Source organism: Rhincodon typus, chromosome 28, assembly GCF_021869965.1.
Source record: "Rhincodon typus isolate 14 chromosome 28, sRhiTyp1.1, whole genome shotgun sequence".
Classification (NCBI taxonomy): domain Eukaryota; kingdom Metazoa; phylum Chordata; class Chondrichthyes; order Orectolobiformes; family Rhincodontidae; genus Rhincodon; species Rhincodon typus.
Genome location: NC_063359.1, coordinates 3,924,314 through 3,935,745, shown reverse-complemented (window position 1 = coordinate 3,935,745; position 11,432 = coordinate 3,924,314).

Here is an 11,432-nt window from a genome sequence, read left to right as displayed (position 1 = left end):
CCTCTAGAAGATCACTGCACAGCTCAAGTCTCTTTCAATAATTGTAACTTTACATCCCTGAGAGTATCTCAGTGAATTTACAAGGTACTTTTTCCAGTTCCCCTACCTGAGAAATCTAACACATGGAGGCACAGTCTCATAAGAAGAGACCAGGCATTTTTAAAACTTATTTTATGGGATGTAGGTGTCATCGACAAAGTCAGCACCTGTTGCTTATTATATAAGGTGATGCTTCGGAATGGATTAATGTTCATGTTACATTGGCTGTACCCATTCTATAAAACTTTAAATTGCACTGCTGGCTATTTGTAGTTATTTACTGCTTTCAAGTTTGTTAAATCTGTTTCTTTGTGTTGTTGTTCAACTTGACAAACTACCAAGAGACTCATGTACAGGTCACGATAATTTATTCAAAAATGCAACAAGATGCAACCTTATCAGTCTACAAGTAAACTCTGCAAAGTCCCACAGGTTTCCAGCTTCTAAATTCTCCACGTCACATCCAATATTCTTAACTTGATTAATTCACACTGTTTGTTCACCAACTATCCCCACGGTTGGGTGACTCATCTCCTTCAGTACATACATCGGGCAATGTTTGTATTTACCTGAGGTGTTCCTTAACCAGTAATGGCAAAAATACTACAAATGCTGAAAATCTTTAACAAACACAGAGAATGCTGGAGAAACTCTGAGTCTGGCTGCATCTGTGGAAAGAGAAACAGAAATAACTTTTTGTGTCTGGTATGTATCTTCTTATAGAGCTTTGTTGATGGTCGAGCTGTCCCCATTCCCTATCCTGTTTCTGTACACGTGGTCTTTCAGTTTTGTCTTCTTCACTTTTTATTAAAAGCACTGATTGAAAATTTCACCCTTAATTAATTGAAACTGATGCAACCCCTTCACTTTGAAATATTGTATCTCTGTATTGCTTACTGGGCTTTATACATTTCTCAGCTGAAACTACGGCTTAACTAGAGTCCCAATTCTTCTGATTCTTTAAGTTTCACTGACTTTACTTCTTCTGCTAGGCTCTTTCTCTAGATTTCTTAACATGTGCTTCTTTTCAGCTTTAATAAATTCAGTTTAAATTTCACTATACCTCACAGCTGCAACTTACGAACTCTAATGAGGCAATTATCCTGAGAGGCGAAATCTCTCTTTTATACTCCCCTTCTTTCTATTTCTGCTTTTTTATACCGTTTATCTTTAAGGGATGTCTATCTGTATCTCCTGATGCCTTCACATTGCTCCCAACAGAGCCTCCTTCATTAAGACTGCTGCATTTTCTATCTCTCTGTGGGTTTTTTTTCTCTTTTTGTAGCCCATACGCATGACCTAACATTTTTTTTTACCAGCTTTTGAACATCCTTTTGCCTTTGAAATGCTGAGCTTGCCTTTTTAGAGCTTTCACATCTGCAGCTTGTTTCTGTTGGTAATAATGTCCCTATAGCTGACTGATTTTTTGTGTCTTATAGAGTCATAGAGCCGTACAACATAGAAACAGACCCTGTGGTCCGATCAGTTCATGCCAACCATTATCCCAAACTAAACTAGTCCCACCTGCCTGTACTTGGCCCATATTGCTCCAAGCCTTACTTATTCGTGAATTTATCCAAATGACTTTTAAACATTGTAACTGTACCCGCATCCACCACTTCCCCTCGAACTTCATTCCACACACGAAGCACTCTCTGTGTAAAAAAAATTGCCCCTCGTGTCTTTTTTAAATCTTTCTCCTCTCACTTTAAAAATATGGCCCCTAATCTTGAAATCATCCACCCTAAGGAAAAGATACCTGCCATTCTCCTTATCTATGCCCCTCATGATTTTATAAACCTCTATAAGGTCATCTCTCAACCTCCTACGCTTCAGCAAAAAAAGTCCCAACCTATGAAGCCTCTCCTTATAAATCAAACCCTCCATTCCCGGCAACATGCTGGTAAATCTCTTCTGAACCCTCTCCAGCTTAATATCCTTCCTATAACAGGGTGACCAGAACTGGATACAGTACTCCAGAACAGGACTCACTAACATCCTGAATAATGTCAACCTGACGTCTCAACTCCTACACTCATAGGTCTGAGGATGTTAAACACCTTCTTTATATCTTCTTAAAAACAATAATGCTCTTTAAATAGTTAACGCATTTGGTTCGATGTTTTCCTTTCCTTCTCGCCTTATTGACCCCTTCCTCGTGGTGGCGTCAGATCCACAAAGCTTTTTTGAAGGATTCAATACAATATTAAAAAATACAGAGTTAATAAGGCTGGTAAATAAAGTACATGCAGCAAGGTTGCTGTAGTACAGGGTCTAGCAAACTCAGCTGTCATTCAACTTAAACAGCATCAGGGAACACAAAAATACAAGTTTAAAGAATAGCACACAAAAAACAATATTAAAAGTATATAGAATTAAAATAACTTTATATTAATATTATTAATCACCACATTGAGAAGAAATTGAAAAAGATGCAATAGTTCTTAGCAGATTCAAGGTCAGAGAAGAACTATACAAAACACAACCCTGGACTTCGTGGAGGTGAAGTTCTTAAGATGCAGCATTCCCTCAAAATTAAACACTAGACTGAGGCTTAGAAGGTTAATCCACTATTATAATCAATGGGTCCAATTGCAGATGATGTTATTAACAGGCAAAATATCAAAGTGACACTTTAGAAGATTTCATAAAAGCTTAAGTTTAGGAACAAATAAAATGAATGAGCAGGATTTAAGAGAAGAGCTCAGTTTGTAGGAGAATCCATAGACTATTCATTAACGATCTCTGAAGGTAAAGGGTAAAGTCACCATAGTTTTACCAGGCCATAGGGCTGCTCTTTCATTATTAAGAGATTACTGCTGGTGGTTTAACCTGAGGGTCACCACAGCTCAGGCAAAGTGAGAGAGAAGTTCAGGAGAGTCCTTTGTGTTGCGAGTGACTGCGAGTGAGGCAGGTAGAGGGACCTTGCAGACAGGAACACAGGAGTCGCAGCCCTTGACATTGTCCCACAGGTATGAGGCACTTGCTCCCTGCGTGGATGAGGAACAGGGCTGCAGGAAGGATGAGTCAACTGACTATGGCACCATGGTTCAGGAAGCCATTCAAGAGGGGGGAGCTAAAGGACAGATTGTAGTTGTAGGGGATTCCATCATCAGGGGGATAGACAGTATCCTTTGTGAGCAGGATAGACAGTCCTGCATGGTGTGTTGCCTGCCTGGTGCCAGGGTGCGAGACATCTCTGACTGGCTTGAGAGGATACTAGAGAGGGAGGGGGAGGATCCAGTTGTTGTGGTCCACGTAAGTACCAACAACATAGGCAGGACTAGGACAAAAGACCTGTTTTGGGATTATGAAAAGCTAGGAACAAAACTAAAAAACAGGTCTTCAAGGGTCATAATCTCTGGATTGCTGCCTGAGCCACGTGCAAATTGGCATCGGGAGGCGAGGATCAGGGAAGTAAACACATGGCTAAAAGAGTGGTGTGGGAAAGAGTATTTCCTTTTCATGGGGCACTGGCATCAGTTCTGGGACAGGAGGGATCTATACCGCTGGGATGGATTCCACCTGAACAGGGCCGGGTCGTGTCCTGGCAAAATGGGTAAACAGGGTGGTCAATAGGACTTTAAACTAGTAAGTAAGGGGGAAGGGAGGAGTGAGCATACAGGGAGTATAACAATTAATGGAAGGCAAAGCAGCAGGTTAGCAGGTGAGGGGGAAGATTCAACTCCATTGAAAATTAGGAAAAAAGTTGAATGGAAGGAGAACTCAAGAGCTGTTAGTAATGGAGGTGATAGGACCCAAAAAGAAGGTGCAAAAACTGGCATAAGGGCACTTTATCTGAATGCTCGGAGCATTCGAAACAAGGTGGATGAGTTGACGGCGCAAATCATGGCAAATGGGTATGGTTTAGTGGCTATGACAGAAACATGGTTGCAGGATGGTCATGACTGGGAGTTAAATATCCAGGGGTATCAAACTGTTCGGAAGGACAGACAGGAAGGTAAAGGAGGTGGTGTCGCTTTGATTTTTAAGGATGATATCAGGGCGGTAGTGAGAGATGCTATAGGTTCTACTGAACAAAAGGTTGAATCCATTTGGGTGGAAATTAGGAATAGCAGGGAGAAGAAATCACTGATAGGTGTGGTCTATAGGCCACCAAATAATGACATCGTGGTAGGGCGGGCAATAAACACAGAAATAGCTAATGCATGTAAAAATGGTACAGCAATTATCATGGGGGATTTTAATCTACATAGATTGGTCAAACCAAGTCGGTCATGGCAGCCTTGAGGAGGGGTTCATAGAATGCATCCGCGATAATTTCCTTGAGGGAAACCTATGAGGGAGCAAGCTATCCTAGATCTAGTCCTGCGTAATGAGACAGGAATGATAAATGATCTCACAGTTAGGGATCCTCTCGGAAGGAGCAATCACAGTATGGTCGAATTTAAAATACAGATGGAGCGTGAGAAGGTTAAATCCAGTACCAATGTCCTGTGCTTAAACAAAGGAGACTATGATGGGATGAGGGAGGAGTTAGCTAAGGTAAAATGGGAGCAAAAACTTTATGGTGGGTCAATTGAGGAACAGTGGAGGACTTTCAAAACGATTTTTCACAGTGCTCAGCAGAAGTATATTCCAGTGATAAGGAAGAACTGTAGGAAAAGAGATAGTCAGCCATGGATGTCTAAGGAAATAAAGGAAAGTATCAGATTGAATAAAAAACACATACAAAAAAGCAAAGAGTAGTGGGAAACTAGTAGACTGGGAAATCTTTAAAGGCCAACAGAAAGCCACAAAAAGAGCTATAAAGAAAAGTAAGATAGATTATGAGAGTAAACTAGCTCAGAATATAAAAACAGGCAGCAAAAGTTTCTATAAATATGTAAATCGTAAAAGAGTGGCGAAAGTAAACATTGGTCCTTTAGAGGATGAGAAGGCCAATTTAATAACTGGGAATGAGGAAATAGCCGAGGCATTAAACAGTTATTTTGTGTCAGCCTCCACAGTGGAAGACACAAATAACATGCCGAAAACTGATGGCAAGAAGGTTATAGCAGGCGAGGACCTAGAAACTATCATTATCACTAGGGAGGCAGTGCTAGGCAAGCCAATGGGGCTAAAGGTAGACAAGTCTCCTGGCCCTGATAAAATGCATCCCAGGGTACTAAAAGAGGTGATGGGGGAAATAGCAAATGCACTAGTAATTATTTACCAAAATTCACTGGACTCTGGGGTGGTTCCCGCAGACTGGAAAACAGCCAATGCGATGCCACTGTTTAAAAAAGGAAGTAGACAAAAAGCAGGTAACTATAAGCCAGTTAGCTTAACTTCGGTAGTGGGGAAAATGCTTGAATCTATCATTAAGGAAGAAATAGCAAGACATCTGGATATGACTTCTCCCATTGGGAACACCCAGCAGGAATCATGAAGGGTAGGTCATGTTTAACTAATTTAGTGGAACTCTTTGAGGACATTACTTGCATGGTAGACAATGGGGAGCCTGTGGATGTGGTGTATCTGGATTTCCAGAAGGCATTTGACAAGGTGCCACACCAAAGGCTGCTACATAAGATAAAGTTGCACGGTATTACAGGTAATGTATTGGCATGGATAGAGGATTGGTTGACTAGTAGAAAGCAAAAAGTAGGGGTAAATGGGTGTTTTTCTGGTTGGTGGTCAGTGGCAAGTGGTGTGCCTCAGGGATCAGTGTTGGGACCGCAATTGTTTACAATTTACATAGATGATTTGGAGTTGGGGACTAAGTGTGGCGTGTCAAAATTTGCAAATGACACTAAGATGAGTGGTAGAGCAAAGTGTGCAGAAGACACTGAAAGTCTGCAGAGGGATACAGATAGTCGAAGTGAGTGGGCAAAGGTCTGGCAGATGGAGTACAATGTCGATAAGTGTGAGGTCATCCATTTTGGTAGGAATAATAGCAAAATGGACTATGTTTTAAATGGTAAAACATTGCAGCACGCTGCTGTGCAGAGGGACTTGGGTGTCCTTGTGCATGAATCGCTAAAAGTAGGATTGTAGGTGCAGCAGGTAATTAAAAAGGCAAATGGAATTTTGTCTGTCATTGCTAGAGGGATGGAGTTTAAAAACAGGGAGGCTATGCTGCAGCTGTATAGGGTCCTGGTGAGGCCACACCTGGAGTACTGTGTGCAGTTTTGGTCTCCTTACTTGAGAAGGGATATACTAGCACTGGAGGGGTGCAGAGGAGATTCACTCGGTTGATTCCAGAGTTGAGAGGATTGGATTATGAGGAGACACTGAGTAGGCTGGGATTACACTCATTGGAATTCAGAAGAATGAGGGGAGATCTTATAGAAACAAATAAGATTATGAAGGGAATAGATAAGGTGGAGGCAAGGAGGTTGTTTCCACTGGCAGGTGAAACTAGGACTAGGGGGCATAGCCTCAAAATAAAGGGAAGCAGATGTAGGACTGAGGTCAGGAGGAACTTCTTCACCCAAAAGGTTGTGAATCTGTGGAATTCTCTGCCCAGTGAAGCGGTTGAAGCTACCTCGCTGAATGTTTTTAAGACAAGGCTAGATAAATTTTTGAACAGTAAAGGAATTAAGGGTTATGGTGTGCAGGCAGGTAAGTGGAGTTGAGTCTCAAAAAGATCAGCCATGATCTTATTAAATGGCGGGGCAGGCTCGAGGGGCCGGATGGCCTATTCCTGCTCCTAGTTCTTATGTTCTAAATAGGCACAGACAATGCCCTGCAGCACAGCGGCTCAGTGGTTAGCACTGCTGCCTCAACACCAGGGACCTGGGTTCAATTCCACCCTTGGGCGACGTCCCATGTGGAGTTTGCATGCTCCCCTCCGGGTGCTCTGGTTTCCTCCCACAGTCCAAAGAAGTTTGGGTTAGATGGATTGGCCATGTTAAATTGCCCATAGTGTCCCAGTGATGTGCAGGCTGGTGAATTAGCCTTGGGAAATGCAAAGTCACAACGATGGGGTGGATCTGGGTGGGATGCTTTTCAGAGGGTCGATGTGGTCTTGATGGGCTGAATGGCCTGCTTCCATACTGTAGGGTTTCTATAATGTCCAGCCTTCATTAAGGAAGTCTATATTTGCTACACTGTAGGTCACTTCCAGGTAATGTGTACAGGTAAGAGGTGGTTTCAGAACAGTGTAAGCATTGATGGCCACACAAATAAGAGGATCTACACATTAGAACACCAACACCATTAGAAAAGATACTTGCATTGTCAAGATATTACCATTGGAAAAGATGCAGGAGGCATTCCTAGGGGAATTAAATTATTCCAGCCATGCCAGAAAAGACAGAACATGTGTATGTCAATGGATAACGTCTTAATTTTTTTGCTTGATACAAGAACAACTTCAATTCTGTCCAAAGATGTGCAAGTGAGGTAGTTTGGGCATGCTAACTTGTTCTGTAGTATCCAGGGATGTGTAGGTTAGGTTGGTTAGCCATGGCAAATGCAGAGTTACAGGGATAGGGTAGAGGGATGGGTTTGGGTGTAATGCTCCTCAGAGGGTCTGTGTGGACTCATTGGGCTGAATGGCCTGTTTCCACACTGTGGGGATTTTATGGATTCTATCGGATTCCACAGAACTGTAACTTATGTTACCATGACTCAAGAAACAGAAGTCACATCCTACAGTAATAAGATTATGCGGTGAAGGTGGAGTGATCGTCAGAAGCATAGGAATGTCACAAGTTAAACTACAATGAAATTCATATAAGAACTTTGTGAACTATGTGCACATTTTCAATCAACTAACCATCACTTTGAGCCACTGCACATGACTGATCGTCAATTTCATCAGGAGAATTGGACAGAGAAACTGACCAGAAGCAGTCAGCTATCCAGACACTGATCCAGAATAAACCAATCAACGGGCAACCAGTGGAAGTCTGCATCAGGCTTCCCAAAACTAGACCAAAGAATGAAGTCAGGTAATTTCTGTGAGCTACTTAATGTCGTCAATATAGAAAAACTCAAAAACTTCACAGGATTGATGGAAATGTTCCAACCCTCTGCCTTCTAAAATAGAACAGGCAAACAGAGACAGTGCTGAGTCAACAGCAATTTTTCAATAACACAGCTGAGAGTTTGAAAACACTTTACTTCATCAGTCAAGCAAAACAATCCGTAAATCAAGATGTTCAGCCTGATCAACTACTCAAGGAAGACAAACTGTGTATGACTCCGTGTAGGCCAGATTCAGGAAACAGTCAAGAAGAAGAAGAAAAAGCCTGCTGTAAGTAATCAGCATACTGAAAAAAATAGACTACCTCTTTCAATTAGAAAGCAATTACCTTATCCAGAAATCCAGGATACTACAAGGAAAAAAATAGTACATGTTTCCATGACGAACATTCATGAGATTAAGAGTTCACCAGATGATGATATGGGACAATTGTTTAAATTAGTAGGGAGTTCTTCTGAGAAGGAAATTCAGGAGATTAAGAGTCCTTCAGATAAGATAATGGACCATCCTTAAGATAGAACACATTGCAGCCATGAAGCAATGATGACAGATGGAATTGCTACTGAATTTATTGGGTCGAGTGTCGATCAAGCAGGCTACTTTGTCTCAGAGCTTGTCATGTTTCATGAGTGTTGTTACATCCATCCAGGCAAGTGAAAAGCATTCTGTTCCACTCCTGACTTGTAGGTGGTAGAGAAAGTTTGGGGAGCTAATATAAGTTAAGTATTTGCCGCAGATATTCCAGCCTCAGACTTTCTCCAGTGACTATAGTATTTATGTAGTTGGTTTTGTTGAGTTTTGGGTCAGTGGTGACTCCCAGGACGTTTGTGGTGGAAGATTCATTGATGATAACACTAATGAATATCTTCTGCTGAAAGTGGAATTGGCTGGATCTTGCATGTCCACTTACCAAGCCTGGCTGCTGTTCAACACTTGGTATATGACAGTATGGAGTCAGGCTGCTTCATTAGCCGAAGAATTTCCAATAGAAAGGAAGGACTGTGCAATCATCAGTAAACAGCCTCACATCTGACATTTTAGTGTTGGGAAACTCACTGATGAAGCAATTGAAGATAGCAAGGCCTAGAATTTTACACCAGAAAAACTCTACAGTGACATCCTGCTGAGATAAATAGTCTACAATTACCACAAACTTCTTCCTTTGAACCAGGTATAACTCCAAGCAGTGCAACCAGTTTCCATTGACTTGGGTTTTAATGGGGTTCTTGGAGCTGTATTGGTTTAAATGTTGTCTTTTGTCAAAGGTAATTTCTCTTGCTTTATCTCTGAAATTTAGTGTTTGCTTCCATGTTTAGTCCAAGATTTTGATGTTTTGGAGAGCTCATCAAAGGGAGCATAAAGAACAAATTATTTTTGAGGAGGAGAAGGTTTGTGCCCATGAAGCTGGTGGAAGTGGAGGCAATCACTGATCGTAAAAGAAAATTGGGTGGGCACTTCAGGAAAATAAATTTGCAGGGCTGTGGGTATAGAGTGAAGAGGTGGGACGGAAACAAAAACAGAAATTGCTGGAGGGACTCAGCAGATCTGATGGTATCCGTGGAGAGAAGGCAGAGTTAACATTTCAAGTGCTGTAACTCTTCTTCAGAAGGGATAGTACTGATTGGATTGTTGTAGAGAGAGCTGTGTGGACATGATGGATTGAATGGCCTCCTTGTCATTACATATTCCAAGGGGCCCTTGGCAGAACTATTGACACTGACTGAGAGCAGGCTGCTGGAGTGGCAGTTATTAGGTTGGATTTGTCCTGCTTTTCATGAATAGTGAATCCCTGGATCATTTTGTATTTTGTTGGGTGTGCGTCAATATTACAGATGTAGTGGAAAAGTTCAGGCTTTAGTCCATGATAACACATGATCAAATCAAGAAAGAACGGATTTTATTTGATATGGTCTACATTACAAATTCTGTTCAATGTAATATCACAAGACATCAGACATTTCCATAATTTCAATTAAACAATTAGGTCCAATACTGATCAATCATCCTAAAATTACTTCTTTCAATGTTTATACAAATTATATTTTTTAAACCAATGATTAAGATCTGCAATTTTATCTTTCTCATTTTTATGTTAATTAAAACACAGTTATTTATACCTTTGCACTCCAGCAAGTAATCTCCTGTGATTATGGGAAGGATAACTTGCTTTGGTGCTCCCAGCTGGGGCAGGCGTATCATGACGCTTTGTCACAAAAGCAATCCAGTAAGAACATTACAGACCAGAGAAGTATTCCATTTAAATGGCACAGAAAGGACACACTAAATACCAATCCTTCCATCAGTAATGCTCCTTCCTCTGTTCTCTGTCAATTATTCAATAGCAACCACATTCAGAGGAGACATATACAAACGGAACAGTACCAGACTGAGACAACAAGGTGCAGGGCTGGATGAACACAGCAGGCCAAGCAGCATCATAGGAGCAGAGAGGCTGACGTTTCGGGCCTAGACCCTTCATCAGAAAAGGGGGAGGGGAAGGGGGTTTTGAAATAAATAGGGAGAGAGTGGGAGGCGGATAGAAGAGGGATAGAGGAGAGGATAGGTGGAGAGGAAACAAACAGGTCGAAGAGGCGGGGATGAAGCCAGTAAGGGTGAGTGTAGGTAGGGAGTTAGGAAGGGGATAGGTCAGTCCAGGGAGGATGGACAGGTCAAGGGGGCAGGATGAGGTTGGTCGGTAGGAGATGGAGGTGCGGCTTGAGGTGGGAGGAGGGGATAGGTGGGAGGAAGAACAGGTTAGGGAGGCAGGGACGAGCTGGACTGGTGTTGGGATGCGGTAGGGGGAGGGGAGATTTTGAAGCTTGTGAAATCCACATTGATACCATTGGGCTGCAGGGTTCCCAAGCGGAATATGAGTTGCTGCTCCTGCAACCTTCAGGTGGCATCATTGTGGCACTGCAGGAGGCCCAGGATGGACATGTCGTCTGAGGAATGGGAGGGGGAGTTGAAATGGTTCGCGACTGGGAGGTGCAGTTGTTTATTGCGAACCGAGCGTAGGTGTTCTGCAAAGCGGTCCCCGAGTCACCGCTTGGTTTCCCCGATGTAGAGGAAGCCACACCGGGTACAGCGGATGCAGTATACCACATTGGCAGATGTGCAGGTGAACATCTGCTTGATGTGGGAAGTCTTCTTGGGGCCTGGGATGGGGGTGAGGGAGGAGGTATGGGGGCAGGTGTAGCACTTCCTGCGGTTGCAGGGAAAAGTGCTGGGTGTGGTGGAGCTGGAGGGGAGTGTGGAGCGGACAAGGGAGTCACGGAGAGAGTTGTCCCTCCGGAAAGCAGATAAGGGTGGGGAGGGAAAGATGTCTTTGGTGGTGGGGTCGGATTGCAGATGGCGGAAGTGTCGGAGGATGATACGTTGGATCAGGAGGTTGGTGGGGTGGTACGTGAGGACGAGGGGGATTCTTTTTTGGTTCTTATTGCGTGGACGGGGTGTGAGG